The sequence below is a fragment of the Sturnus vulgaris genome, chromosome 3, assembly GCF_052056855.1.
Source record: "Sturnus vulgaris isolate bStuVul1 chromosome 3, bStuVul1.hap1, whole genome shotgun sequence".
NCBI classification, from domain to species: Eukaryota; Metazoa; Chordata; class Aves; order Passeriformes; family Sturnidae; genus Sturnus; species Sturnus vulgaris.
Window position 1 is genome coordinate 23,214,132 of NC_142245.1, and position 27,631 is coordinate 23,241,762.

General features: G+C 38.8%; 1 protein-coding gene across 1 annotated transcript in view; it reads left to right on the forward strand.

The window, feature by feature from the left end:
• The first annotated feature begins 3,827 nt into the window (after positions 1–3,827).
• PACC1 (proton activated chloride channel 1) overlaps positions 3,828–27,631 on the forward strand; it is a 78,459-nt gene continuing 54,655 nt past the window's right edge. The window contains exon 1 of the mRNA XM_088161198.1: positions 3,828–3,937. The gene's annotated coding sequence lies outside the window, so the exon portion shown is untranslated. The remainder of the gene's footprint in view (positions 3,938–27,631) is intronic.

The window sequence follows — 27,631 nt, forward strand, 5'->3', positions numbered from 1 at the left end:
GCAGAGCTTTGGTAATTAGGGGTATTGGTAATTAAAAGTGGTGAACACATATGTAAATCCAGTGCAAAGGAGGTGGATGTTTGTATTTATAAAACTGCAGTCCTGGATGAGCTTATAGCAATTCAGATTAAATTTAAGATTGCTAAATTTTGCTGGGGGAATTTATTTCTGTTGATAGGGCTTGGATTGTTCTGTTTATGTTTTTTTGGGCTCTGCTGGCTGATTTTATCAACATTGTTAAATACATTCATGCTGGTCGTTGTAGTAGCAGCTGGAATGCAAAGCCATCTCCACCAAGCCATCCCTTAGTAAGTAAGAGATGGCCAAACTGAAGGAAACAGATTTAGATTTTTGCTTATTGTCACGCAGCATGAAAAACAGCAGAGAAAGCAGAAAACCTCCAAGTCCTGACTCTCCTGGCAAATGGGGAATGTTGTAAGTACAAGGTACTGTGGCGAACCTTTCCTCCTCCAGCTTTTCTCAGCCATGAAAAATCTTTTTTTCCCCATTTCTGGTCCCCATCCAGCTCTGAGAGTCAGTGACGATAATCAGAGCATGCCAAGCATCTGACCTCAGCAGATTTTCTTGTGAAATAAAAAACGCAGTGTGACGTGCAATTTTCTTCTGAATTCTTCAGATATGTCTCCTGCAATACATTCTTTCTGCTAACAGTTCTGCTATCAGCACTGTTTTCTGCATTTGACACTCTCCCCTACTTGTATTACTGTGGTATTTTATAAGGAAGTTGTTAACAGCTTATTTTCCATTCTAGCATTCTAGCAAATTGTAGTGGGTTTGAGCTGGTATTTCAAAATTAGCTTTCTACCTTCACAGCTAATCCTTGTGGGACGTATGAAACCAGTGATGTTCTGGGTGCTCAGCACATTACTGAATCAGGCCTCATCCGAAGGATATCCAGCCAAAGTTGTTAAACTTATAAATACAAAGTGACCCAGTTTCAGTCAAGAATCTACTTGTATGCAAACAAACAAACCAAGTCAGGAAAAGAAAAACAACCTATTTCTCTAATTGTTTTTTAAAATCCTGAGAAGTCGGTAATTTCTAAAAATTTCAGGAAACACTTGAAACAAGTCTAGACCAATAAGATTTTGTTTCATTTTTGTTTTTTTCATGTAGCTAATACATTGTGTAGTTACTGTTTCTGCTATTTATACAGAACATATTCATTGTAATTCTCTGTATTTTTTTATCACTAGCCTGCATAGATACTTTAATTACAGAGAAAAGATGTTGTGGTAACAGCACTCAATTTTGCCTTATCCTCATTGGTTTTCTTTTTTTGTGCTATTCCCACATATATGGTTCAAAGCACCTGTGAGATGATCTCTTTTTTTTTTTGTTGCCGCTGTTGTTGTTTCATTTTGATCTTGTTTTCCTGGCTGAGAGGATGTGTGTCACTTGTGTTTTGAAATGAACTCTGGTAAATAAAGCCGCTTCTTGAAAAGATCACTGCTCCCCTTTGAGCACGACTCTGCCATAAATATGCAAGTGGGAAGAAAACTATGAAGAACTTGTTGTGTGAACTACCCACGGGCTCGGTCTTCTCCTCGTTCCAGCCCTGCTTCTGGATCCTTCCCCGCAGGGCACACGACACCTCCCAGCCGAGCGTGACACCGAGTGCCAAAGAAGGGTAATTGTGTTATAAGACTTTTTAATTCCCCAACTTACTTCAGCTGTTATCAGCAGCTGGTTACTTCAGCTGGCTGATATGCCTCGGTGTCCTGTAAACATTCGGTCTAGTGCTGTGCATTACTCATAGTTGGAAAATCACTTTGACTCCTCTAGCATAATTATGTTAATGTCAAATGAGTCACAGGGAAACAGAAAACTTTTATCAGAGCAGCACCTCAGTGCCAGTTTCTGAATGCCCCTGTTGGTATGATAGAAGTAGGTTAGGGGTTTTAGGGGGAAAAAACAACTTTCATTAAATGAGTGATATGAAATTATGACGATAATTATTCATAAGGAAGCTTAAGTGACAATCAAACTTAGATTCACTGAAACACAAAATTGGTAAGAGAATAGCCTGCCTGATTATTTATAAGATAAGAATGAAAAATACTGAATTTTTAAACAATTACTTTTCCAAGAAAACTTCAGATCTCTTTCACACATAAACAGCTTCTCACATTCATTATTTAGTTTCAATGGCAGTAAGTGATTTATTTAAATTGACATCTTAATTAGATCGCATTTCAGAGCCAACCTCCTCTGATATTTTATTAATTTTACCTCTTTCTTGGTTTACTTAATGCTAGTGATCAGCTAGGAAAAGAAAACCAACACCCTTTCAGCTCATGTTTGCATCATAATGCAAAAAGCCAGAAGTCCTTCAACAAGCTAAAAGTTCGTGTAATATATCTTGTCCCAGCTTAAAGCAGACAAATGGCCAGTGAGAGCAGAATTTCTTCCAGGGTTTAAAGACAAGGAAACAAACATCTGTGACACACTGGCTATCTCAGGGCTAAGCTGCAGCACTTCTTTTTTTCTGGAACAGACAAGTTCCTCTGCTATTTGCCTACCAGGATTTTACATGCTCAAACATATATCAATATTCCCACGTGCCATCCTGACGAATAGGATATACCATCTGAATGTAAAGGGAAGCTTTTTTTTCCCCCCAGATGGCTGAAACGCCATTCTTAGAACACAAGAATTTTAGCATTCTGACGGATTCCACTGTGCTATTCAATAAAAGGCTCAAAAGTAAGCAGAAGGCAAAACCTGAATTGAAAATCATAACCATATAATTTTTGTCAGGAAAAAAAAATCACCTAGGGCAACGTATTAAAAATCTCTTCTTGATAAGTAACTGCATGTCCATTAATGTTCTATTTGAGAGGGAGACAAGACTTACATTTCTCTGGAAGCTCCATCCCACTGAGCATTTCTCCTTCATCTGCTGACTACTCATCTCATGCCTTTATTTTACTTCCCTCCACTTATCCTAGAAACGGATAATAAATTAAATCTCACATGTCCTATAAGAAACCAACTGTTGTTACTAAATTGAGTGGCAATATCAGGTCATGCCATAGGTGACTAAGTACCCCCCCCAGATTTCCCTACGAGCCATGATCTAAATATGAGGGTACAGCATCATCTCGACCTTATAATGAGTGAGGGGCTTTATTTCAGAGCACATCCCCGACCCAGAGATAACCTACTATGGACAACACCTGTAGTTCGGCGCCCTCAGCTCCAGGCTGAGTTAAAATTGTGTTTTATTATGTACAACAGTTCATGCCTAACACATAAGCATAAAGCTTTTACTCGTAGTATTTGGTTCTGTTGTGTGACGCGTGGCAACGCACAGGAAATACATCAAGGCATCCTTTCTTTGCAAATTAGCATCGTTCTATTAGCGATGTGCCTTTGTGGTTAGCCCCACGGAGGCGGCCGGACGCTGCTGCTGCTGCCCTGGGGCAGACCCGGCGTTTCCCTTCTCTCCGCGCTCCGGGGAAGCGGGCGCGGTGATGGAGAGAACACGCGGAGCACACGCGGGGAGCATCGCCCGGGACAGCCGGGGCGGGCACACCTCGGGCCGCGCTCAGGCCGCACCCGGGGCGCCGCGGACCGGCCCGGCGGGGTCCCTGTCCCCGGCAGCCTCGGGAGGTGCGCGGCGTTCGGTGCCGTGTGCGGGGCGATGCGCGGTGTGCGGGGCAGAGCGCGGCCGCCCCGCGCCCCCCCGGCCCCGCAGCTGCGCCCGTCCGTCAGCGCCGCCCCCCCAGGCGGGGCCGCCACGGCGCTGCCCCTTTAAGGCAGCGCAGCCCCCCGCGCATTCCAGCGGCCGCGTCACCGTTCCGGGAAGCGGGTGGCGTCACCCCGCCATCCCTCCCTCCCTCCTTCCCTCCCGCTGTCCATCCCGCGGCGGCGGGGCGGGCCCGGAGGAACAAAGGCGAGATAAAAATAGAAGGTGAGCGAGCACAGGGAGCGCGGGGAGCGCCGTGCCCGCTAGGCCGGGCGGGGCGGGGCCGCGCCCGAGTCCGCGGTGACGTCACGGCGCGGGCGCGCGCCTGCGCGGCCCCGCACGCCTATTCATAGGCGCCGCCGCCGGTGGGAGGCGGGCGCGGTGACGTCACGCGGCGTCACGTCACTTTACGTCACGTCACGTGAGGTGTGGGGCTCGGGCTCCGCGTCCCCCTCAGGGTGGCGGGGGCAGGGAGCCGCCCGCCGGGACAGCCAGAGCCCGAGCCCTGCCGTCGGCTCCCGGGGGCTGGTGGCTCTCGGAAACATTGACGGGGCTCTTTGTGTGGTGCCGTGGATTCGCCTTTATTTGGCAGCAGCAAGGGGGCCCCTGCCAAACCTCCCTGTGCGGGGTGCTGAGTGAAAGGATAACTGTGTGTCGCACTGCGAGCGAGGGCAAACAGCAAAGCGTGCTGCTCTGGCTCTCTACTGTGCTCTCCCAGTGAAGAAAAGCAATGCATTACCCCGGGGGATGGTTTCTACGCCCGCTGGAACACGACATTCCCCACAATTAATTATTACATAAGTATCGTGTCAAGGATGCCATTGATATTACGGTCATTCTCTCAACTACAGCAATGACAGCAGTAGCTTGTATCTAGAATGTTAAAAGAATGCTGGTTCATTTCTGTTCCAGTTGCCAAGTCCGCCTCTCAAGAGCAGCCCGAGGATGTTCCGCAGCCTTTGTGGTCATGGACTCTGAAAGGCTGAAGCCTGGAATTGTTTACAGTCCGGGGTTGGAGCTGGCCTTGGCCTTTTTCTAGGAATCAGATAATGTGAAAGGATACTGGGCCACATGTGTAAGCTTTTAATAGTAGTACTTGATAGACAAAGCTTACACACTCTTTACTGTAACTCTTTGTATTTCACAACTGGGTATTAAAAAGCTGCTGGGTCCTTTTAGATCGCTTTTGAATGCAGGTGGCGGGGGGTTGTGGTTTGTGGTTGCTTGGGTTGGTTGGGATTTTTTGTGAAATTGTTCATAAAAGTCGGTGACTCTCTGTCTGTCTTCCAGAGCTGTTGCTTTCTCTAGACAGACCAGACAGCAGTCAGGTCTCTAATTTGAGATGGCATCTTCCCAGCCATTCATATTCAAAGAAAATGTGGTGGACCATGTGAAACAAGGAACTCTGTCATCAAGTAACTTCTGGTACACTAGTCACTGTGAACAAGTGAAAGATCTATAAAAAATTCACCAAGAGTTATACAATAAGCACCAAATAAAACACCAAATAAAGCACCAAATAAAGGTCTTTGTAGAGGAGCTGCAAAGTAGGTTGAAATTTCCAGAAGGCAAAACTGAGTGTGCCAAGTTCTGTCCCCATAGGACTGATGTGTCTGCATCAGCGTGCTCTCACCCTCTAGTTTAAGGGTCTATTTATTTGAAAGATAAGTGTTGAACTAAATATAGACTAAACTAATCTGAACTAAATCTAAACTAGGAATATTTTCATTCCACAACTTAACCAAATAGTTGATTTTGTACTATTCCCAAGTGGTTTTGAGTAGGCTTAGCCAAAGTCTCAACTGAAAATTGAAGGAAGTAGAGGTTCAGCCCTTTTTGTGTGCCAGTGCACTGTTCAATGTTAGCAGTCCTTCTTGTTCAGCCTTTCTTTGTGATACAGTGGCATCTGTTTGTGATGGTTGCCATTTGGAGGATTTTGTTGTGCAGTGTGGTGATGGTGTGGTGCAGTGCAAGCCTGAGCTGAATTGTGCTGTCCCAGAGCATTCCAAGGGAGGATGATGTGGTTATTAGAGAGTAGCTGTGTCTTTAATTACATTAAGTCATACAGAGGAAGAGAGGAGAGGAGTGGGCAAGCTTTCAGGATCACAAGCCTTTCTCCTTCAGCCACCTTAAAAAAGAAAATCTGGAAAATTATACCAGTAAATTTGTGATGTTCTTAAAACTGTGTTCTCCATCAAAAACCTGGATTACTCAGCTTCTAGAAATGTCATAGCTGCTAGTCTTCCACTAAGGTGTTCCTGGTTACATGCTGCTAGGGACACACCTGTCAAACAGAACTGTGTTTGGACCCATAAATGTGTTGCTGCACAGATAACTGCTCAAAGTGCACCAAAGGAGCCCTGGGCTATGTTGTCTGGAGATTACACTGCATCTCCTCTGAAGGGGGAATTTGCAATGCTTACCTCACCATTTAGTCACCTGGATGACTGTATGCTGACAATAAAGCAGGCTTCTGAATGAGCCACCAGAATATCATTGCAAAGCTTACTGTAACTTGAAGAGAAAATCTGTACTGATTGTACATCTCTGCAGTGGTGTACCAGCCTATGCTAGAACCTCCCTGCAAAACAGTTAAATAATCTTCTAAACCTAGAAAAAAGAAGTCCTGTGGTTGGAAGCGAAGCTTTCCTGGAATTTTCTGTGTGCCCTTCATGGCTTTGAGGTGGTGCCCCCTATCAGAAACAACCTTCCAGGAAGTCTGTGAGCACTGAGCAGTATCAGTCTGTGTGTGAGTCTTGCATAATAAATGCCCTCGACTGCAGAGCTATGGATTCTACTCATTCCCATCCCAGAAAGTGAGGTTGAATTTGCTCAGTGTACTGAGTGTCCTTATGGAAGTTATTGAGAACAGCTATCAGGCATGGAATGGCTCCCACAGGCTGAAAGACAGAAATGGCCTGTAAGTAGCTGGGAAATATTTTCACAAAGCAATCCAAGTGGGCTAACAGAGTACCTGCAAAACATAAGCTCAGAGCTTAACATTTTCAACCCAGGTGGACACTTAAAAACGGTAGTTCCAGCAGAAACGTAAATTTGGCACCTAATTTTGTCCTCCTGTCAGCCCTTTGCTTTCACATAGGTAATAATTAACAGCTATTCTTCAAGTTCCATGATGGCCTCTCTTCACTTCTAAGTGTCAGTTACCCTTCTATCAGAAAACATCTAGCTTTTTAGCATAATCAAGGCATTCTAATTCTTATGAGACTTATTAAGGTCCACATACATTTAACAGATCCATTGATCTTATTTTAAAAAAGGCACTTTATACTTTCTGTTGCCTTCTATGTCTGGAAACCATTTTTCAGGGCAGACTAGAAGTTGTTTCTGGTGGAAGCTGGACTCCCTGATTCAACAGGGCTCTTTGTTTTCAAGGAATAGAAATAAAGAGGATCTCTTTTGAGTTTCCTTTAATTATAAGCCTGAGGGCAGAGGGAGAGGAGGAGCAATTTCAGTTTCTCAGTATGATGTTTGTGATTTAGTTCTGCCTGGAGGAGTTGCTGTTTTGTTGCTAAATGATAATTGCACCTTTCCTGTGGCTGTAGAGGAGATTTGGCAATGTTGCACTCGTGATTTGTGAGAGCTCTCCAAAAAGTTAATTGGGAATTTCTTCTGTGACTTGAACATGCTACTCTCCTTCACAGTCCTAAGGATTTCCTTGTGGTATGATCCAGGGCCGAATGTCAAGTCAGTTCTTGCAGTCTGGCTTTTTCATTCTGGAGCAAACACGATGCATTTGAAATGTATCTGAGATACCATTTTCTCATTAGATGGTTACGTTATGCAAGGTGGAGAATGGCAGTTACCCTTAGAGCTATTTATTACACTCGTGGCTCTGAATCTAATGAGGGAAGATGGGAGTCAAGAAGGGACATGACAGAAGTTTTTGTAGAAGTGGGGATAGTCTGGATGGTGAAGGTATATGAGAACACTAAAGTTTAAAAAAAGATTTTTTAAAGTGTGTGCAGTTCTGCTGTTACTTGTGAGCAGCCCTTGATCAGGCATGGGCACTAAGTCAGTATCCTCTTGTTTTCTTCATGGCAGTCTCCTGTCTTTCTAGCAGCACCAAAGTAAAGGATCCATGACTTTTTTTTTCTTTCTTTCTTTCTTTTTTCAATTACTTTATCTTATTCCTTGGATGTTAACTTCCTTTCTCTGAGGAAAGCAGAATTGTCATTGATCATGATGACTCCTCTTTTCAGGTAGAAAAGAGAAGTAAAGATGTGAGCAAGAAATTTAGGATATATGCAGTCTGCCACAGGGTGTTTTGGGTAAGTTGTTCAGTGCTTTCTGACAAAGACAGGAGGTGTATCATGCCCATCAGGGCCACATGGTGAGCATAATGTTAAAGCTGTTAATCATGTAAGTACCTGAGAGAATTAGAAATTGCACATTACAGGTGTTACCTGTTTCTTTTGACCATTGCCTGCTTTCTGCAGAACAGCAACTGCAGCATCTTTATAAACTGAAACAAGGTAGCTTTCCAGGTTCTGTTGTAGTCTAATAATCTCACAAATGGATTTATTCCATTTGTGGCATTTGTTACATGACTGAAAATTTGGATAACTTAGTAAAAAAGGTGCCTTTTTATTTCTTTCTCAAATCTTGTTAAGAGTTCAAAGCATTCAGCTCTAACAAATTTTCTCATGGTTTACTGTGAATCAATCAAAGTTTAATTCATATAATAAGGCCATCATAGCTTTTTATGTAATATGAACTACTTCATAAGTCTCTTAATTTCTAATTGACATTTTGTCACTTCACCTAGCCCGTGCTCAAGGTCAGTGCAGGATTATTACCTGTTAGTGTTTGTCATGACAGGATGAATTACAGAATTTATGAACTTTTTGTAGTTGCCACTGCTGTGTACCAACAGTGCAACTTGAAAACTTACATTAAATATGGCTTTCAAAATTCAGAAATAGATTAAGCCCTATTTCTCTGTTCTCCCTTCTAATCCTTCCTGTCCTCACCCACCTCCACCCTTAGATCAAAGTTTCCAAGAGCGTAAAGTCAAAATGTTTCACATAAATCTCCTCGTAAAGTCAAAATGTTTCACATAAATCTCCTCCATGCAGCTCAGGCTCTTTGAAACTTTTGTTGTCTTCTGTTTGTTTTCTTTTTGTTGCTTCCTCTGTATCCACTGTATCCACCAAGTCCTTTTTTTTTTTTTTTTTTTTTTTTTTTTTGACGTCGATAACTTTATTAAGTTCCCAAAGAAACATCTGTGGTATACTGTAAATCACAATGAGAAATATGTTTTGCTAATTAAAAGAAGTTTAAAACAAGCTAAAACCTCATTGTTTTCCCAAAAGGCTCCTGTTTTTGTAACTGTTTAGGTTTCTAAATTCTTTGGAATTTGTCTTTTGCCTTGGAATGTCTAACTAAATGTAAGATGTTGAAAATGGACTCAGTAGATCATGACTACCATTTTGAAATTTCCATAAACAGCAGAGTTCCACTGTGCACTGTGGAACATTTCTCTGGTGAACACAATGCTTAGCAGAAATCCTAAATCTGTTATTCATTCAGTTGAAAGCACAGCAGAGGCAAAACCAATGCATGAACACATATCATGGCAGCAGACTTAAATGTTGTCAGAAGTTGCCCTATGAGAATTTAATCTTCAATTTTGTTGACTTTTCTGCATGTTTAGATCTTAAAATATTTTTTAAATTGAATGATTCTGAGATGGTATCTTCTTTCTGCTCTATTTAGAAGCAATGAAGGTAAGGTAAAGGTGTTTTGCAAGTGGGCCATGACCTTGTCCCTGTGGAGCTCAGTGACATTTCTTGCTAACAGAAGTGATGCACGACTGAAGTGTAGGTTTTTGGGTAGCAGAGTTTTTCTCCTTCTTGGTTTCCTTTTCCACAGATTGATTGTTATGTCTATGTTGTTGTAAAAGCAGGGTGTTCTAGGCTTTCTAATTAGCTCCTGTCTGATTTGGCATACTTTCTGGAACTGAGACATTTCCTACAAAAGCTTGGTTCCTTCCTCATCCCAGTAACATCACTAAATTACTTTTGAAAAAGCATTTCAGTGCTACCACATGCCTAATTATAAGTTGATTTTTTTTGCCTTTTAAATTTGATTTGTGTTACGAAAGTGAGATTATTTTTAAGGATTGAGTTGCATACTGCTTAAATATTGTTCAAAACTCTACAAAAAAAACTTCCTTTGATTTAATTTTCATGAAATCTTTCATTTTATTAGCATTTTAGAAAGGTTCATTACAATAACTTGTCATGGTAGCTTATGTCCTAAAAACCCTTTGTAATCTGGAAAAAACATTATTTTTTTAACCTTTCTACTACACTTGACAGAATACTTAAAACTAAGCCTGATTTTGCTGTAACTTCTCTGATTCAGATTGCTTTTAATTGCTGTGGTTACAGTGTAGTACTCTTCCTACCTCCTGGGTAGTTATGCTGTCTTTACTGCAATCTTTGTAAGGGTTTGAAAATGCAGATGAAGAAAGCCAGGTTTTATCCTTTTGCTTCTTGAGAAGTGCTGCAGTTTTATTCTTTCATGATTGCTGTTCTGTTTAAATGCTAAAATTTAAATTTTAAATTTTGCACCGAGAAGAAATAGTTTTCAGCTGTTGAAAGTAAGAGTGCATCTGTAATAAGGGCTATTATGATTAATTTCAATGCTTGTTGTCAGTTCTCTGAAAAATATAATTTCAAATCTAAAAAGGCACAGTCTTGTTTACTTAATGATCCCTTAGAATATATTCCTGTGTCGCTGAGATCAGTGATAACAGGATGAGGTAAGAATTGATTATTCACAGTAAGATTTTGAAGTTCATTGAGAGTTTTAACACTAATGGATGATATTCTGCACCAAAAAAAACGTAGAAATTATCACTTATTTCAGAATGAATTCGAGTGAGGCCGAATTTGCTGAAAAGGTCTGTTTTCACTCAACTTGGAATATGAGGATTATCTGTTGACATGTATTTAAACCAAACTGGTGTGAATACAAACCAGATGTTTCTTGGGAACATTTTTATAGTACATTTGAACCATAAAACAAGGTGACACATTTTTTTAATCAGTATTCCTGATTGTGCGTTGAGAAAATGTGTGTTCTAAATGTTACTTTGCTATTTCTAAGTGGACAAGAATCTGCAATCTTATACAGCATTAAGTGCTGCAATGAAAATCTAGATACAGGATAGAATTACTGTCTATATAAAGAAAATAAATGGTGTTTTATTTAGATCTTCAACACAAATAAGGATTCTTTTAAAATTATTTTCAGTAATCATTTTAGAGACTTGGTTAAATCTTGATTTCCATATCCATTCTCACTGAGCCCACAAGAGGATGTCAGCAGGTAGCTGGTGACATGTAACAATGACTCTAGGACTGAAAAACACTTTCATATTGTGGAATTGTTGCACACTTAGTTGCATTGATTCAGGAGTATCTTTATGTTATAAAACTTTCACTGTCCCATTAAGTTCTTCCTGCAAACCCTCCAAGAGGAGATAACCTGTGTCCCCAGTCTTACAGTCTCTTCTCCCCTTGTGAATGTGCTACTCAGGGCCAGTGCAAAGGAGGGACATAATGGCATTGGAATGTGCTAATACCATAGGTGTAGATTTGTATAATTTCTAATAACAGCAGCAAGGAATGTTATTTGGAGTTGTTTTTACTTTTTTATTTCACACACATACACACAGACACACACACACACACAGACACACACACACACATACAGAGTCAATGTTTCTCAAAGATGAGCTTGGCAGTTTCTGGTTAATTGCATTCTCTAGCATTTTGTAACTAATATTTTATTATTTTGATATTCTTATTAAAAATAAGACGTACAATTTGGACAATTAATTCCTGTAAACTGTCCCTTTAATGTATTGTAGCGTTAAGTCTTGAATCACAGTCACAGGAGTTTTGATATTTATAGGATTGGGAAGATGACTTGTGTGGTCTTTGCTGGGTTTTGCTAAATACTTATATTCATCAAAGAGCATTTCTCTCAGACTTGAAGTAAATTAAAGGAGAGAAGTCACACAGAGGAAGAAATACTTTCTACCCCTTCTTCAGGTCTCCTTTTGTTTTCATTGTATGAAGCAATATACAGAGAACATGTTAAAATTCATCTGTACCCTTTTTGGGTACCTTCAGATAGCTTTTCTCAAAAACTTTGTGATTTATGAAGAACCCTTATTACATCTGACACTGAATCCAATCAGTCCTTTTGTGAAGTACACTGTCTACATGCCTATTCCATCTCATTGTGCACATGGAGAGATCCCAAAGTTATAAATAAATTCATGGTAGCCATATGTCATGACAGCGTGTCTAGTTGGGGTCTTTGAGGCACAGTTGGAATATACAGACAATATAAAAGCTCATACTGCATAGTGTAAACTAAAACATTTTTGAAACTGGCAAGTTCTGGTTGTTTGCCTCCATCATTTTCTAAACATGTACAATAGTCTTACCCTATTCCATTTAGCTGAATTTGCTAAGAATATAAACTGGTCATAAAAATGTAATTACAGCTTGATCCTGTACACTGATACAGAGATAAAGTAGTTCAAAATGCAGTCGGCATTTAGGTGCTTGTATAGCTTTGTGTGTGCAGTTCAGCTGCACAGAGGATGTGTTCATTTAGCAAAGGGCTCAGGCTGCTTCTTGTTCCGGTTTGTTCCTGCATTTTTTCCCCTCTATTTGGTGGTATTAACCCTTTGCAGAAAGGCAAGAGCATGTTAAACAGTATCAGTTTGTTGGGTGAATAGATCATAGGTAATAGCAGATGCACAAAAAATTCTCTAACAGTGATAGGGGTTTCTAGCACTGTTTGCAAAGCCTGGCTCTATAAACTCTGACCAACATAAAGCTGAAACAGCTGCCAGATTTACTGTCAATTAGCTCTCTTTGTGAGTGCTCACAAATCTGGGCATCTGGCTGATGTGTCAGTTTGGGAACTTCAGTCACACTCATTTAGCAGGCACTCAAGGGTTGATATCGATTGTTTTGGGGTTGAGTTGTTTTGGCATGGTGGCTTGTTTGATCCAAGTGCTATTGAAAGCAGCACAAATCTCTCCATTGACTTGGATTAGTTGGTCACTGTATGACATAACAAGCCTGTGTTGATTAATTCCCTGCAGTTCCTACTATGACCCCACACATAATAATGGAGAACCATTAATTGCCATTGTCACTGTTAATCAGTTTCCAGTAATACCTCATTTTCGGGCTGAACCCCCCAATCCTACACAGTGTTATAAATAAACCCTGTAAACAAGACCTCCTTGTCACATTCTTAGAATAGTAGATGCAACATTTGCTAAACATAGAACTTTCCCAAAGTCATGGTCACAGGTTCATGTGACCTGTTACAAAAGTTGCTGATTTCATTGTTTGGTTTTTGAACATGACTTTCGACTTGTAGCCTGATGAAGGTTGCTGCAGCCTGTGAGCAGGAGGGCACAAAGGGCGGGGTATTGCAGAAAGGTTTGTTGCTGTGACTCAGTTTTTGCTGAAAGTAATGCTCATTTTGCTTGTCTTGCTTCCTCCTGCTTATCAGGAAGTGCCCTACAGCACTGCAGTAAAAGAGCACTGCCTGTTCAAAGAACACCTTCAAAACATACTAGAAATAGTGAACTGTAGAAAAGCAAAGCAGTAACCTGTAGTGTTCCTTTCTTAGTTGTGAAATTTGGGGGGAATACCCATGCTGCAGTGTTACTTCTTATTTTAGGTATCTATCACTTCCTGTATATAAATGTCATATAACTTTGGACAGTTGAAAATGTCTAACAAATATTTACTGGACAGTATTGTCTTACTGAGGAGATAAAGTGTCAGCTTGTCATGTGTTTTTAGGCTACTTTACTAATACATTACCTAAATTACCTTAAAATTTATGAATAATATGGACAGTGGGGAAGTCACCCTTTTTTGTAGTTCTGCAAGCTAATTACTTGGTCACCCATTTGTATCATTGCAAAGCACCGTCACTTTGAGTGTTGGTGCAGCTTTGGTAATGATTGTACCTCCTAAATAGACTGTGATTCTCAGTATAGGTAAAGTATGTTTTGAAATTCATATAAAGAAGAATTATGAACATGATCAGAGTGCCATTTCTTCCTTTTTAGAGTTTCTTGCTCTGTGAGGTGTCTTCTGCTTTTTCTTACATTTCACTGTGTGCATCCCTCAGTAATTTCACATGATGAAATAGAAAACAAGTCAGAATAGTACACAGATAAAAGTCAGTATAAGGAACCATTATATCTCTTAAGGAGGATGGGCTACTTTTTCTCTAGCAGAAATACTATCTCTTTGATTAATGTTGCTGTTGTCTTTAAGCCTAGGAAAAGAAATGTATTAAAGTAGATTGTAGAGTGCATTTTTGCTCTGCTCTGTAATGTCACTTTAATTCTTTATAAGAGGCAATTAGATAACAAAGCATGTCTTAGAATATTGTATTGATGTCTCTACTCTCAGATTAAGTTTTTAGAAGGAAAATTTTCTGATGGATTTTTCTTTTACCTTAAGTATCAGTGGTTTTCTTGCTTAAAGTCTCATTTCGTACCTGAGGAAAAAAAGAAATAGATACTAACCATAACAGAGGGGAAAAATGTTTTGTTTTGTTCATTTGATTGGGTTTTTGTTTGTTTTTATTAACATGTAAGCGTGATCTTGTACTGATTCTACGTCTAGGAGTGTTTTTTTGTCTGCTTTGTCCCCCGGTATCTGCACATGAGACAAGAGAGCAAAAAGGTTTTGTCTTCTTCCCTGTGCACTGTTCCTCTGTCTCATTTTTCCATAGGCACTACAGCATCTGTGCATTCCTGGCCCCTGTGCATGGCCTGAGCATAGGAGCCATTTGAGCAGTCAGAATGCTTTTATGTGCAGGCAGCCAACTCTCCTGGAATAATTTATAAGAGCTGCATCAGGAGCAAAACTGGGGAATTTGGAGGACTGCCCTGCGTTGTGCTGATGGTTGTATGTGACCCTGACCCTCACTGAGGGAGGCACAGGCCACTTCCATTACGTTGTTCTACCACTGCTGGTGTAGAAGAGCAGCAGATCTGAGTTGATGTGGGCAGTCAGTAGGTATTGAGAGAAATCAATACCTACAGTAAAGAAATCACAGTAAGGAAACCACTGTGACTCCAGAGCGTGTTGCTGTTTTGTTTTGGGTTTTTTTCTGCTATGTAACTCATGTCCTCCTGTTAGCCCAAAGAGTCACCACAGTGCAAAGTGGTGGTGAGATAATGTGTCCATACAAGAAATCCACTCATTTTTGTGTGGCAGGGTGAACTCAGGTGCACATTTCCTGGTTCTTTTTATTACAGTGGATTTTGCTGCTGTCTTAGTTATTATTAGTGGATTCTTAGAATTATTAGTGGATTGTATATTCTGAAGAGGTTGAAGTAATTGTGAATATCTGTGAAACACTAATAGCATGTGAGTGTTGTAAGCAGGTAGCCACACTAGGAATTGGTGGTGTGAGCAACTGACGAGTTGTGTAAATTGATCTTTACCTGTCCTTTAATTTTCCAGTGCCATATCAAGCTGTGTTGTTGGGGTTTTTTTAATGTATAGATAGGACTTAAATTAATGTCAATATTTAACTTGCAACTCGAGCAAAGATTACAACAAAACTAAATGTAATACTGAATGTCAAAGGAGCCTGCAGGAGAGTGTGTCTCTTAGATCAAATAGTAATGGTTGATTGGAAATTCCAGTCTCACCCATGTATGGACCTTTTGAAGAATGAAAGTATTAATTCCAGTAAACATAAAGGCAAAACCTAGGGGTGTGAGGGCACTGATTATCCAAGCATATTGAAGACTAAGAGGAAGTGTAGTTGTACATTTACTTCGTTAATCTTGTGTAAGTATTCAAATTGTATTTTTATTGTAAAGTGTTGTTGTTGTGAAGCTTTCAATTCCATTGAGTTGCCCAAAATACACCATTTTGCCAGTGATCTCTGAGCTCCGTGCTGCCCCACCTAGATCTCTGCAAGTATCCCAGGAAATTATTCCAAAGCTAGAACAGGCATGTCTAGATTATATTGCAGCCAGTGTTATGACTGTATTTATAATTACTGTGAGTTAACATAATTCTTTCCTTTATGAGGACAGCTCTTGGAGAAACTTCTGTTTCTCTTTGATTTTATTGTTTCTGTTGGTGTGAGATAAAAGCTACTCAGGCTAAAAGAGTATAAAAGCTTTTTCTTATAAAAAAAAATGGTATGCCAGTATGAACACATCTGACATGAAACCAGAAAGTAAGTCAGTTGCAATCTATGCTTTTAAAATTCTAAACGATGATGTACACAAGAGGTTGTAAAGTAACTTGAAAAAGGACCTTATGATGCATATATCTTGTGTAATTCTGGATATTCTGATTACAGAATTATTTTTGCACGTACCCAGATTTAGTCATGTGTGGATCAACCACAGATAGCTCTGTAGATTTTTTTGGTAGGGAAGTGACATAGCAAGCAGTATAGGATGTAAAACAGAAATGGGCCATAATGAATTAATCTTTAGTGTTTGACTTAGACTTATAATTAATTACACTCTTAAAATTCACTCATTCTCAACAGGTAAGAGTTTGAACATCACTATTTATAGTAAAAAAAAGAGGCTTGTTAGAATATTAAGTGACCTGAAGTTTACCAGTCTAGGTATGATTTAATCTAAATATACCTATCAATGGCTCAAAAGAAGTCAAATGCACACAGCAGTTTGGCTTCATGAGAATGCTCTTCTGGGAGCTGATGGAGTGCAGAGTTGTGTGACAGTGGTCTCTTCCCTTCATTGCTGAGCATTTATATCCATGGCCACCCTTAAGAATCTTATTTTACCTCTTGGCTCCATGCACTGGGAGGTCCTGTTGGCATAAATGAGTATAACTAAGCCCTGGGAAAAATAGGATTTTTGGATTCTCCTTCTTCCCTGTGCTGGAGGTACAGTGCCACTTCTTCTATTGCCCTGAATGCTGAACAGATATTTTTTCAAATATTAATCCTGCCTAGATAAATCTTCCTCCTAGAGTTCTGCACTTCTCCTTTTAGTTATTGTTCAAATGGCAATCTCTGTAACCTGACAATTTTAATTTTTCACATGAAATCAGGCATCAGTTCTGTTCCACTGATGATATCAGTTCAGGATTTAAATATTTTTCTTAACACAATGCAGTATACATTATTCATAATTATAAAGTATAATTACTGAGTCAAGTACATTTCAAAATATATATAGAACTGCTCAGGGTAACCATTCAGAAATGCACTTTGTGTGCCTATGCTGATCTAAAACCTTATCTCTTCTGCCAAGTTTTTCACAAACTAATGTCAAGATCACTGTATTTTGATTGAGAAGTTATTTGGCTTTTCAAAAAAACACTATATTGATATGCATCGTCTACCAAGCTGGTGAGCACCAATCATACAGTTTTGGTAATAAGTAATTTATTTTATGCCTGTGTATGAATACATATAAAAATATAATTTATGTCTATAACTTACTGCTGTTCCAATGGATTTGATATTTCCTATTGGTTGTAAATTAGATTTATTTTCCAGTTTAATATTTTCTATATGACTTTCTAATCAAAAGTTCTGTCATGGAGAAAAAGAATACAGGGAAGTTATTAAAAACTACCTGGCACAGATAATGGATTCATTTCCTTGTAGTGGGTGTTGCCCCATATTGTCAAGTGCAAATGAAAGATTTTTGTAAATGATTGATTTATAGAATGGCAGAGCATATTACAAAAAACCACAGTCATTTACAGTAAATATTTAGGTTTTGGTCTTGGGTTCTAGTAAGGCTGTTTGGAAAGAAAACAAGTATTGGGATTTTGTGTGACTCACTGTGGTAGGTAGTTCTTGATCTGTGAAGAATATACATTCTACAGTCCTTGGAAAGTACACTGTTGATTGTATAGGAATTGCTTAATGCATTCCCAAACACTTGATTAGTAAATAATGCTCTACCTGAGTGAATGTTGCTTACAGAGAAATTCCATGCTAGGTATGGTATACCACAGACTTAAATGTAAATGAGAGTGTGTTTTGTTTTTCTCAAATCTGTGATCTGGAATGACAACATAGAATGGAGTTATGCTGTGCCAGAAGGTCTTAGTAAAATCCAAAATCCCCACAAAATATATTTAGTTTCATGTCTTGTTCTGCACTCTGTATGTGAGCAATGCTCATCCAGGCTTGCAAATCTTTTAAGGAGATGTCGCTGTAATTGCTGATGTGGATGTCTGGAAAGTGTGTGCTAACTAATGTAACATGCAGACTATGTCTTTCTGATGTTGAAATAGTACAGTTAATGAAATGGCATGATTTTGTGGCAAGACTAGCATAAATGTAATTATTCAGATGCAGGCTTGTGAATTATTTTGGTGGTTTTTGGCATTAAACGTGAAGTTTGTTTCACGAAGCAGAAAGTCTGCTTTTGGAGTGAGATGTATGTAAGCTTGTTCACAGTATTTCCTCTCACTACCAATCGTCCTTGTACCATGTGTTCTAAACTAAACAGTCCAGATTCCAAACGAATGCTGATGTCTACAGTACAAACATCTGCTTTATCATCCTTTAGTACTGGTGAATTATTTCTTCTGTTCAGCTCTGGGTTGCCTGTGGAAAAATGTTCTGTTTATGAATTGATCAGGTCCAGTTATCCTCAGTTATTCTGGCTGCAGCACAGTACTTCACCATATAAGATGCAATGTGAGTATTTTAAATCAGGCCTTGCTCTCTTAACAGCATATAAAGTTGCTACTTGACAGAACTGTTTTCAGGTTTTCATATGTCAATGTACTAAATAGGTTTTTAGGTTTTTATACCCTGCTTTACCTAATTGAATAACACATTAAATATATTTTTGCCTTCTCTGGGTTATTCCTTCTCTTTGAATCCTGTATGTCTGAAAGCTGGCTGTAGAAACCTCTGCTAAACTTCCCCTAGAGTGACTTTCTTCATGGAAGTCACATCTCATATTTAGTTGCTTACTTCATCAGGCTTATTTGCTTAAAAGCTATGCTCTGTCAGTGCTTAACAATTTAATCCTTTACAACACTTAAGTATTGCATCACCCATATAAGATTTAAAAAGCCAGTGGCCAGGCTGGATAAGTCTAGGAACCCAATTTCTGTACTGATCTTATGACAACTGTGAGTTAATGGAAGTTTTCTCAGACAAGTTAATTTTCCCTCCTTGTTTCGTTTCTGGTTTGAGCCTTTGAGAGTTTGAGATTTTCTGAAAAGAACTGGAAACAGATTGTTCTCTGATAAACATGAAGAAGGCAGGTCCAAAGTCTATAAATAAGAGTTCTGAACAGAATCAAATACAAGAATTTTATTGGACTACTTTTTGAGGTTTTGTGTTACAGTTGTGAGATTAAATTCACTCTATCAAATGAGAAATAAGTTACAGTCTCCTTCCTGTGATAATCTGTCATCCATGTATAAGTGTATATCAGGTCTTTTTCTGAGCTCAAATCCAGTGGGTTTTTGTCATACTTTTTTGTTTTCTGCCCTGATTATGTATTGAGAAGGGTATCATTACACAGACTTTCCAAAAAATTCCCTTTTTGCAATGAACTTGCTGCCAGGCTTCTGACAAAATTCAGTAAATGTATTCAGCTATATTTATTAATTCAATAGAATGATATCAGTGAATGATACTCTCTGAGCAAAGTAAGGTCTAACATTCAAGACAGTAGCATTTCTGACTACTGTGTTTTAATATTTTAATGAAGCCACACTGTTTATTCCAAAACTTCAAGGAATATCCTCAGTATAATTTTGAATTTTTCGACCCATTGTCTTTATATATGACTGATCTAGTTTCTGTTAAGCTTATTTAATTTTATTTTATGTACCTTAGCTCCTTGGAGCATTTAAAGGTTGTCAAGCAAAGAAACTTAGAAGCCACCACATAAAACAGAAAGATAGAGACTTGTGAATTGGAGGTAAGGAAAATTGAAAGACAAGAGAAGTAACAGTTGGTGAAATGGATGAAATTAAGATTGGTGAAATGAGGATTCTGGTAGGATTGTTTTGATGTCAGAAAATGTGATATTTCAAATGTAAAATGTTTTCTTAGAATGAAAAAATTCTTGTCATCTTGTTGCGAAGCAGATGAGCTGCTTAATTTAATTTTGTTTTCTAGCCAAGCAAGCAAGAGCCTGAGGGAAATATGGAGATACACAGTTATTTCATTTACAAAAGTGCAGCTATTATGTCTTTATTTTCAAGGCCTCCTTGTGCAGGAAGCTTCTGGGTTTAAAGATCAACATTCACTAAACAACACTCAATAAAAATTTGGATTAGAAGCGTCCACTGACCCTGTCTGTGTTTTAGGAATTGGTGTTAGATATTCAGTATTTGGGGTTTAAATTTTGGGAAGGTGCAGGGGAAAACTGTGATACAGAAGTGTCTTGGAAAGAAGCCATTTGTGGTCAGCCAAGATTATTTTCAAGGTTGTTAACCTCTGTATCCCTGCATTGTGTTTACATAGCTTCCTAAAGGATTTCTGCAGTTTCAGTTGGAATACCCCAAACAAAACACTTGTGTGACACAGCTGTTACCATTTGCCTCATGGATGCTCACCTTTCAATTAGGACTGAGGTAACCTCTGGTAACTTCTAAGATAGCTACACTGGTTAAAATTCTTCATACTCACGTGTTTCAATATTAATTAGGCTTTCAGGCTTATTAACATTATGATTACTGCATTTTGTCAAGTCATAGAGCTGTCGCTCAGGAAGTCTTATCTGTTGGCTTGCAGTTTTGCCTAAGGCATGTTAGCCTGACAGTTATATTGCTAGAATTTGGAGAATTTGTTGTAATCAACTATTGTTGCTAAAATGTTTAATTCTCTAATGTAAATATGCAAGAAGGCTATGAAAGATGCACGGTGAAAGTTTTCTATTAGAAAATATTAAATTTCAGTATTTAAAAAAATTCATATGTGTTATGTGCAACTAAAGATACATACTCATTTCTTGTTTTTTTTTTATTTTCGCTTGGAAGTGCTCATGTATTTTCCTCCTCTCTTAAGAGTCTCAATTTTTCCATGCCATCAGAATGGCATATTCACATTTGAAAAATTTTTCAGCAGTGCTTTCTTCTTTTTTTTTTTCCCATAATACTTGTATCTTACCCACAATTTGTCTGGTAGCTCCAGAGAACAGAAGTGCATGAACTAAAACAGCCTATTCCAGTTCAAATTTTTCCAAGGTACATGTTCCTCACTGAAGAACCTCAACATGATGAAGTATTTTGAAGTTAGTGAAAGCTGATTTTTTTGTGATAAATACCAGGTCCAGATTTGTACAGTGAATCTGCCTCTTACAAAAATCTGTGTCAGCTCACTTTGCCAGTATTTGCTGTTATCACAACCCAGGTGTATGAGACTAGGGACTGATTTTTATCATGCAAAATCTCATGGAGTATGTCATATGAATTAGGGTTGTATCATTTTGTTTCTCCAAAATGTGTGCTTGGCTGGAGGGACTTGAGAGAGCAATGATAGATGTTCCCTGCTGAACACAAGAGGAGATAAATACTTAACCAAGTGACCAAGTCAACAGCACAATAAAAAAGGAGGCAATTCAATTTCCTAAAGCTCAAATTACCTTTTAAAAGCAAATTCCAAACTCTGAACTACTGGAGTTTGTGTAATAACTATGACACTGACATTTTGAACTGCCCATAATAAGATGAACCCACAACTTAAAGCATTGGCCACACCTACCTGTCCTGTATTTTACCTGAATCTACCTATCTTGGACATGTCTTTTTCATGTGGGAAAAGATGTTAATCTTAATTTTGATACTCTGTGTAGGCTGCCAGTCCTTTCACAGCCATATTGATGGTGGACAACCCTTGGGCTTGCCAGGGTGCTGTTTGTAGGAGATGTAACATTTGTGGGACAAGAAAGGGTTCACCACCTTGCCTGAGGCAATAGTGAGGTGATTGCATTATATCCAGATGTGCTGTGCATGTCACTTTTCCATATCCCTGATCAAATCTTTGTGATTTAGCCAGAATAATTTTTAAACTGCATGAGTAAGAACCTTTCTGCAGTATGTGTTTTTAAGTTCTCTTCAAATAGAGAGTTATTTTGCCCTTTGCTAGGCCTTTTTATTTTAATGGTTGCTGAGGTTAATGGGTCTTGTGTTCAGATTTTAATGCTGCTTTTATGTGGCTGCAGAAAATAGCTTGGACACACAACCCTTATACTTGTAAACCTGAGGAAGTACAGGATCCATTGACTTATAGTTGCAGTATGAAAAGAATCTTCACTCAGAGGCACTAAAATTTTAATCTTTTCAATATTTGCATGGACTGTTAAAGGAAATTTCCAACATTCACCCCTCCAATCTTGTTATGATGTGCTGTTGAGCTGAAAATAAGAACTGATATCTCCCTCTTGGGCTCTGTTCCAGCAGTGCTTAGGTCCTTGGGAAGAGTCACATCTTTCTCCTGCTGTTTGCCTGCAGTTGCTTCCCAGCTCTTTAAATCACAGTACTGAGATGCCAGCAATCCAGATACCAGAGGTTCTGCTTCATTTCTCCCAGGCAGAAATGTGATTTGGCACTTACCTTCCTATTCTTTGACTGGAACTTTTTAAGACACCCTAATTTGCTGTATTTTGGATTTCTGTAAAAGACTTCATATGCTGTAAATGAAGATGTATCATCTCAGAAACGAGGGTCACGTGTTTAATTGCAAATGACTTGGGTTTACTGCATTCTGGTGTAATTTTGTGATGTCCTCACCCAAGAAACAGCACATGATTATTTGTAAGCTTGCCATCTCTGGGAGGAAATTTGATAAGGCTTTCAGGATCTGCGTTGTAAGGCCAATAATTGCTGTGATCCAATAAGGGAGAGCTCTGTGGTGGCATCACTCGAGAGAGTAAGCGTGGTGTGACTGCTGCTGCTGCTTCTCGGATCATGCTGCCTGATGAAAGATTAATGATGAGATGATGCTCTGTAACAAACATCTAATACTGCCACCAGGTGACAGCCTTGATTTGAACCAATCAATACAGTTCATTCTCCTAAAGGTAGCTAATGACAGCATGCTTATGAGAAATGAAATGGCCTGCAGTCTAAGACAGCCTGCTCCTTCTCACTGTGTCAGCTTTAAAGAAACAGCATTACTTTTATTCCATCATCTAAACCTTGGGAAGAAAGGAGAGTTTAAATTCTGGGGGAAAATGTTAAGAGAACTTCTATTAGAAAATGGAAGTCAAGAAGGGAATCCTTTCTATTAAAATTAAATTAGAATGAAAACTCAATGAAACATAAGTTGGAAAGAAGAATGTCTCATATTCTCAGAGTTAATAGTATCTGAAAGAGAAAAGAGTTTGATTTGACCTTGGTGTTTAAAGATCAGATATATAGTTGTGTGTGTGTTCTTAATCCTTAGTGACTCACTTGCCTATGAAAGGCAGGGGTCAAGTCCCTTCTATGTCACACTGACCCATCTGAGGAGAAAAGGAAGAAATTGGAATATCATTCTTCAGGGCCAGATAAATTGCAGATATAACCTATTGAGTATTTTTTTAAAAATTATACCAGCTACATTAATTCCAGAAGGCAAGCTTAGGACACAGAGGAGGGTCTGTATTCAAGTAATTCCTTCAAAGATAATCCTCTGAGAGGCTGAACAATCTTAGAATTAGAAGGCAGAATGAGGAAACTCAAAAAATTTTTCAAGATTCAGAAAGATTTTCAAGATTTTTTTCCTGAACTTTTAAGCCCTTTGAAGAAGACTGTGCATTCTTGCTTTTGTCTAAGTAATAATGTGCTGTGAAAGTGTTGGCAATAAGCTACTATAGCTACACATGGAGTAAGATACTGTAAAATATGAATAAGGGAGCTTGACTTTTGAGCTCTTGATTATGATACTTCAGCTTTCCAAGATGCAGAACTCCCTACCCGTCTCTAAAAAAAACCAAAAAACAAACTCAAAAAAACCCCCCAAACTCAAGCTGAAATTTTCTAATGAAATATTGATTTTCATAGCAAAGTAGAATGGCTGTCTTCTAGGTATACAGAACCATACTGACCTGGCTTCAGTTACTTCTTAGATACAAGACAATATTCTAAAAAATCATGATAATTTATTCCCTAAATGAAAATTGTATTTGCTTAGTACTTAGGATACTTGCCTGTGTGGTACTTTCATTCTAGATTGGTAACATCATAAGCTTTGTAAATGTTAGCATTATTATCATTAACAATGTTACATTCCTAATACCTGGAAGAAATTGAAATTGTCACCAAAAATATCAATTTGTCATCAGAATGTCAGTACTGGAAAATACATTAAATGTAAATAGAATTTTCATGCTAACATCATTTCCCAGGAGCACAGATGCACTGAAACACTCCCTTGCAGTGACTAAGCAGTGTTTGGTGAGTAAGACACCTCCTAAGACCTCAAGAGCAATTCTAATAGCAATTTCACACTTGCATTTTGCTACTCTTACACAGTTGTAAGAAGTATATTGACATTAAATGACATTTCTTAATGTTTAGCTTTCTAGTTTTCATCATACAGCAGGGATGAGGACAAATTAATCACCCCTAGCTGCAATCTGAGCATCTGTGCCTCAGTCACTGGAGCTGTATCTGTTTCATTTGATTTCTTCCCCTCTGTATTGATTACATTTTCTTTCCAGACTGCACCGTGATCAATTGCTATCACATTTCTTGGATTAACTTGGATTTCTCATCTTTTCTATTTCCATTTCCTTTTTTCTATTCCAGTAAGTGCTTTAAAGTTTTAAATGTTTAAATAGAGCCTCTTTCCCATAAACCCTGGAATTTGCCAGGATCCCTTCTTACAAGAGAAGGGTCTAATGGTGAACAACTGAGAGATGGACATTACTGTGTTTTTATCCCAGCTGATTTATTTTTGAGGCTTAGGCAGGTCTCTAAACTACCTGCCAGGAGAGCTGTGAGGATTATTTGAGCAAAGTGCTGTGTAATGCTTAACATTGTCTGACTTTAACAAGCAGCTAAAGTCTTGAAAACGAAGTCTGTGATGTTAGTGGGTGAAATTATTTGGTTTGGGGTTTTTTTGAGTGGTCTTGCCTGTAGAATGATAATAGGATTCCTGGCTCCAGCCATACAAATTCATAGGTGCACAGACTTCAGGGAAAAAACTGTCATTTCTGTTTCTCCTTGGTAACTGGCATTTTTTCTAAAATTTCCTCTCAGTCTTAGAGAAAAATACAAGTTTGTCTGTCTTTGCGACGATTCACATGGGAATGAATTTCAAACTTGGTGCTATCCGTAGTCCTGGAAGAGAAGATGGAAAAATACAGTATCCAGAAGAAAAATATGCCAAAACTGATGTATAGAGAAACAAAGTAGTACATAATGTTGTTCATTCTAAATTGTAATTATTTCCACATAAAGGATATGGTGAAAGAAATATTAAAGGTATTGAATTTTGTCAGCTTGTTAATAGTTAGATCAGACTTTACTTTCATAAGAGTTGATTTATCTGTATCCTTAGTGTTTATTTTATTTTTATTACTGTGTCAAACTTCTCTGTAATTGCACTGTTTTGACTTTCTTTTTCTTAAATATGAGTGGCAAGATCTTGCATTATGTTTCATTCTGATTAGCACTGTGTGTCCTGACATTGCCTTTCCTGGCAACATCTCACCCAGAATATCCTACTGTTCTTTGTGCCACATCACAGTGATTGCTCACAGTCATCCTCTGATGCACTAAATACGCCCTCTTCTTTCTTCTCATTTGTAATTTCCAGCTTGTCACAGGAATTCTTACTCCTATATGGATGACTATGCACTTTATCTAATTTTTTTCTGTTTCTGTTATTGCAGAGTTCTCTTCTCCCCCTTGGTGTGGAATACAGTCTTTCTTTGTACCAATAGCTTATCACAAACCTAGTTTCTCTGCCAAGGTCACAAGGGAAAATATTAAATATGTCTCGAGGCAGCTACTTGAGGAATTACCCTTACAGTTTCTCTCTAGCCTGATGTTGGAGTTGTTTGAACGGTTTTCTCTTTAACCAATGTGTAGAAATATAAGTACATATATTCCAAATTTTCCTGTTCAGTATATGCATGGATCTTAGATTTTATCAATCATACTGAAGCATAAAAATGGATTGCCCTACAGTAATCAGAGAAGTCTCTGAGAGGTTCTAGATGTTTTTCAGGTATTTGCAAAACAGCTCCACTCAGCCCACTGTGCCAGCACAAAGATTTCCAAGCCAAGCATCACTTTTAAGAGAAAGCATCTCTGCAATTGTTATTTGCTTCCAGTCTGCCCCTTGTGTAACCAGGGCTGTGATTTGGAGCTGCCAGGGCTGGCATGTGTTTTTAAGCCCCTTTCAGTAGCAGAACAAGCCAGTGTTTGTAATTGAAGTTCGAGTTATGGCATCCATCATATCCACTCTGAGTTTATCTAGTCAGGTCTGCAGTACTGCCAAGGATGAAGCATATGCAACCTCTTTGGACAACCTGCTCCAAAGCTTGGCAGGTGAACCATGTTAATTCTGAACTCAGACTTGCCTGAGAATCTTTACAATCATATTGGTGTGTTGTTGCTTAGTCCTGATGTACTTAAGCTAGCATGCACATTGTTATTTTAAGTATCTCTGCGCCTGTGTCCTGATTTATATGTAAAATAGGTAGCCCACACAGAAATTTGATGGAGTTATTGGCTGTGGACTGACAGCAGGGCCTTTTAGTAACAGGATGTTTGAGTCTGAGCACGTCCTTAGTTCATATTTTCCATGGCAACCTTCTGCTTCTATTTGGCACGTGATTTGGGAAATATAAATCAAATAATTTGGCAAACTGTTCTTCTGATGTCATTCACAGATGAAGCAGATGTTTAAATGATCCCGTTTACCTTTGCAGTTGTAGCATAAAAGGTGAAGAAGGAGCCCCTTTAAAACTAGGCCCTGAACATTTTGTTCTTGTGTTTCAGTTGAAGCTGAAACTTTTGGAAAATTTGTCTCTGATGTCAATGGGAATGAGATGGGGCATGTTTATATAATAAAGGCATTATGTTGGCTGTTAGTGGTGCAATGTGTATGAATAAAAAGGGTTTATCTCACTAAATGTTCAGAGGTTTGCCTGAAATCACTTTCAATATCCTTTCTTGTTCTCTATACAGTAAACTATGTAATTAGGGAACATGTTATACAGCAAACTCAGTTTAAAAAATTGATTTTTAAAGCATAAAAGAGGCAGTGACTGAAGTCCTGCCAGGCTCTATCGAATACTCACATGTATTATATTGTAAACGTAATATGGTTATACTGTATGTTGTCATAATAATTGGCAATGGTACTGGAGTCAGTCATTGAGTGCTTTGTTCATGTGGTAATAGATGACAACGGCTACAACATTTGTTGGCAGCAAAGTTGTTTTCCTATCTCTTTCTCTTCGTAAATTGGTTTCAGAATAGTTTTGTGGGTTTTTTTTCAAACTGACTGTCTTATGATCCAGATGGCTTTATCTCTTTTTAATGAGATTTGGGATGTTTTCCTTACAAGTGGTGTTCACTCAGTGCTGCCACAAAGGCTGCATTCTTCATTTTTCTTAGAGCATGGCACTGTGATGAGAGAGGGAAGGCTCAGCAGTGACCCACAGCACAGAGGGGTGGACTGAGATTCAGTGGGATCCAGGGCTGAAAGGTAGCCTGAATCAGGAGAGAACATAAAATATTAATCTGGAGGCCAGGAAATGGTTTTGGTTTTGTGGATAGGAATAGCCTAGTTAGTCTGTGTAGGCTTGATTCCATGATCCTAACTCATGCAAGCCATATTACTGGTGTCCAGCAGGCTGACATGAGATGGGACCTATTCCTTGTGAGAAGCTAGAAACTAGACTAGCCCAAT